This window comes from Ruditapes philippinarum, unplaced genomic scaffold (assembly GCF_026571515.1).
Source record: "Ruditapes philippinarum isolate M1 unplaced genomic scaffold, ASM2657151v2 ctg7270_1_1_1_1, whole genome shotgun sequence".
NCBI lineage: Eukaryota > Metazoa > Mollusca > Bivalvia > Venerida > Veneridae > Ruditapes > Ruditapes philippinarum.
The window spans coordinates 42,176-46,325 of NW_026862062.1; the positions used below are offsets into that span (position 1 = coordinate 42,176).

General features: G+C 34.1%; 1 long non-coding RNA gene across 1 annotated transcript; it reads right to left on the minus strand.

Annotated features, from left to right (window-relative positions):
- Positions 1–1,409: 1,409 nt before the first annotated feature.
- On the minus strand, positions 1,410–3,294 carry LOC132717805 (uncharacterized). Its single transcript, XR_009623995.1, has 2 exons — positions 3,165–3,294; positions 1,410–1,594 (listed from the first exon to the last, which is right to left on the minus strand). It is a non-coding gene; the product is annotated as an uncharacterized LOC132717805 (long non-coding RNA).
- Between the last annotated feature and the right edge of the window lie 856 nt (positions 3,295–4,150).

Below are 4,150 nucleotides of genomic sequence, written 5' to 3' on the forward strand. Positions count from 1 at the left end.
GTAATTTGAATGAATGAATGAATGAATGAATGAATATATTAAATTTACAATATCTTTAAATGATCAACATTGTTATGTAAATGTCTTTGATATGGTTCCGTAGTCGGTCATTTATTGTAAAGACATATCTCAATAAAGTAACGTGGTCAAAATAGTTGTCACTGTTGTACAGCGTTCACCGGAAACAGTCCCTCAAAACATTGAAAACGAAAGTAATAAGTGTTCGTCGAGTTTATCCGAGGTAATGTTTCAACTAATTTCTCCATCATTACTTAATCGATTTTCCAAACTAAACAATTTTGTGAAGCTAAATATATCTGGTTTTAGAGAAATATTTGATTTTTCTTCAAATTGAATACTTTTTGTTAAATTGGCGATAAATTGTAGCGTATTTGTTGACATTTGCCGCCTTCAATACAAAATAATGACTTCCCTCTACTTATATTTGAGTGGTCACGCATCAACTCGAGCTGCTTTTATCAAAATTTATTTCCGGTGGACGTTGTACAACAGTGGTTGTGTCCGTCTACTCCGTTTAAGCTCTTAATAAATTATCCTAACGTCTGATGTTGACATGCGTATAGAATTGCCACTTTTTATGATCTATTACGTATTCAATCTTTTTTTGTTTTCTTTTTTTTTACTTTTTTTTTTATCTTATCTGATAATTATAATTTAAAAGTAAATAAAACGGAAATAAGATGTTTTAAGTCCACATTTACTTTTTTATTTTAAAAGTACTTTCTTTAAGCTATGGATATAAATCGGTTTAGGTTCAATACTGAATTTATTACAACTTTGTTATGCGAATACGGTGGCAAAGATGTGACATGTGTGTGTTTCTATGACATAGTACCTCGTGCGTACGACATAATATCTCGTGCACACCACTTAATTATCTCGTGCGCACCACTTAGTAACTCAGTTTCTTGTTCGCACTTAGTAACTTGTGGCCACGACAGAGTATCTTGATAAATAAACACCCACAAATGTCGCCTCTGTGCCAAGTATGCGAACATCTGGAGAGGTTAATATTATTTTTGTTAACGACTTTCAATTATTTTTTTAATGAACATACATTCTAGTTATCACTTTATCTGTTTATACAAAATACAAACTGTTTATAGTGAAAAGTTAACTTATTTATTGACGCGCCTATATTGTAACTCTAACGTGTAGTGCGTCTTTGCATAACGAAAATGAAGTCACGTCAAAATCTATGCACATTGCAAAGCAATACTGCTACCACGTGTATGTTATAAAATGAGATATTTTTGTACACATTTTTACATAATAATTTATATAAATATATTTCATACATATCAAAAGAACACTTTGCATTCTAGGTGTACATACGTTTCATAAATTAAGTCAACGAACAAATTTAAATTGCAGAAAAAAATATACAAACCGTCAATTATATAATTTGACAAAAGGTTAATCTCGTCATAGATCTGTAGGAGTTCCATGCGCGGGATGTTGCTAACGTCGACAGTGTGTTTATCAACTGTAAGTCTGTGATTCTTCGCAAACTGGACGGTTATCGGAAGTGTATAGTTATGCAAAATGGTAAATATTGATTTCGGCCTTCCGTCTGTTAAAAATTAGAAATTAAGACAGCATAAAATTAAAGTGACATTACGGCCATCCAAGGTTATATAGTTAGTAAACAGGTGAAAGTCAAAATTAGTTTATTTTGCCATAATTCCTTCCCATGTACGGAATCCTAATGGGACCATTCATAATGTCGCTGTCGCATTTGCATAGTCGACACACGACAACGCGAAATGACATAGCGTTATTACGAAGTGACACCCGACAATCGCAAACGACGGCGACAATCTCAAACGACAATGTCACGATATCCACTTTAAAATGTCGCCTATAAAAGCACGATATATCGCGGTGTCGCTTCGCATTGTCGAGTGTCGTATCGCATTGTCGCTATGTCACTTCACGTTGTTGCGATGTCGCTTCGCGTTGTCGTGAGTCGACCCTGCAAATGCGACGGCGACATTATCAAACGACACGCCCCATCTCAAACGACGCTCGACAATGCGAAGCGACATTTTCCCAGTGTCATATCGTATGTCGCCTGTCGCGGTTTTGTTTGAGGGTCGACGCGCTACAAGTTCAAATGACGCTCGACAATGCGAAGCGACATTTTAGATAATATCGTATCGCATGTCGTCCGTCTACCAGTAAAATGTAAAAAGTAGCCTCTTCGCTGCCTGTTTCCCTCGGGTTTGCCAAGTTTACAATTAAGCGTGATGTGCTGAAATAAATGTGTGCTACTCCGTTATTTTAACTTTTCACTACCTCCGACGTGTTGTGACAATTTTTTTTTTTTATAATTTGTGATTTATTCTTTTAAGTTTTACTTTGACAATTAAATTATATTTTGAAAGTTTGACTGTGACATTTCAAAAGATAATTTCACTTTCTACTTAAGAGCATGTAACAATAGTATAGATATGAAATCAATACATGTTTTTTGTAATGCCTTTTCAAAGACTGTCATTTCTAAAACTTGTCATTTTCACACATTTTACGGATACATGGTGTTAAGGTAAAACTCATGAAGTTTGCCTTTAAATGATAACACTGGGAATGATAGGACTTGGGTGGATGACGTTTAATGAACGATATAATTTTCATACTGGAATGCTTATTTATAAGGCTTATAATAACCTAGCCCAATCTTTTATATCTGAAGTTTTGACTTTTTCCAGCAATGAAATTCATAATGTAAGACCAGCATCACATAATGACATAGTTATACCTAAACACCGCACAAACTATGGTAAAAAAACATTTTGTTACAATGGTGCAAAGATTTAGAATAGAATACCATCTAATCTAATTCTCTGACATCCTTTAAAAACGTATAGAAACATATCTTGCAGATCAAATAAATATGGTCATGACTCATCATTTCATTATGTTGTAATACTTATCATGCATGTATATTTGTTAAAATAAATTGCATGAAAATTGTATAAATTATATTTGATATTTAACAGAAGCGTTTGTCAAAAAAAGTTATTGCACAAAATCTTAATGGAAGTTATTATTGTTTTATGATGTTTTGTGCTTGTGTTGCTTTATATGGTTAAGAAGGCCACATTTAAAATTAAAATATTTTATCACTTGTATTAACTCACGTTTGCCTCCTTTTCTAAAGACACACAAACTTATACCGTATGATACATGTAAACTTATTATTCTAGTGTGCGTCGTGTACTGGATCTTGGCTACTACCCGTTTTTGTTTTGATATAACATGTACTCGAAGCATCTGGAATAAACATAAACATCTGAATTTAATCTTCATTAAGATACATGATTAGTTGTCAGATTTGGTTAGTATGAGTTATGAAATATTTAAACGCGTGATTTGGTGGTGGTGATGGTGGTGTTCGCAGTTTTCATTCCGGATCACGGCTGTAAGCCACGTAGAATATACCAGAGCACAGTTCAGCTACCGCATTGTTCCTGGGCAGGCTGTCAAGCAGTTCACCAGTACTAGTTGCCTCCACTTTAGCAAGGAACTGAAAGTACTGCACATGCCAGAGCATAGGTACGGTGCGAATGGCCGTATCACAACGAAAGTGACCTGCACCGTCCAGGAATCGAAACAGGGTCATCCGATTCAAAGTCAAATGATTTAGTAAAATGTTTTAACCTATGCTTTAAATGCACATATGCCTCAGAAATGCAATCAATTTTATTTCTTAAAAACCTTATTTTTGTATCTTTTACAGATTTTGAAAAAATACGTGTTTGCACACATACATGATATTTTTCCTCTGTTGGTTATTGGTATAATTCTAGTGAATTATGTAGTATTTTTTATGGAAGTCAACAAACTAAACTGTTTACCTTACATAACTACACGTTTAGTCACACTTCTTGCAGTTGTTTACCATCGAATATGCTCTTAATCCATGATTAAAACATTATTAGTATAGTTTAAACATATCTATTTAAGTTTGATTGAGAAACAAATTCTTGCAACTTATATTAATCACTTTCGAATCCACTTCCTAGAACAACCAGTACTGGTGTCATATGAAGAAACATGGTCGTGACCAAAGTAGGTCTCAAACCAGTTATCATTGGGTAGGGAGGCAGACAGCTTAACTACTAGG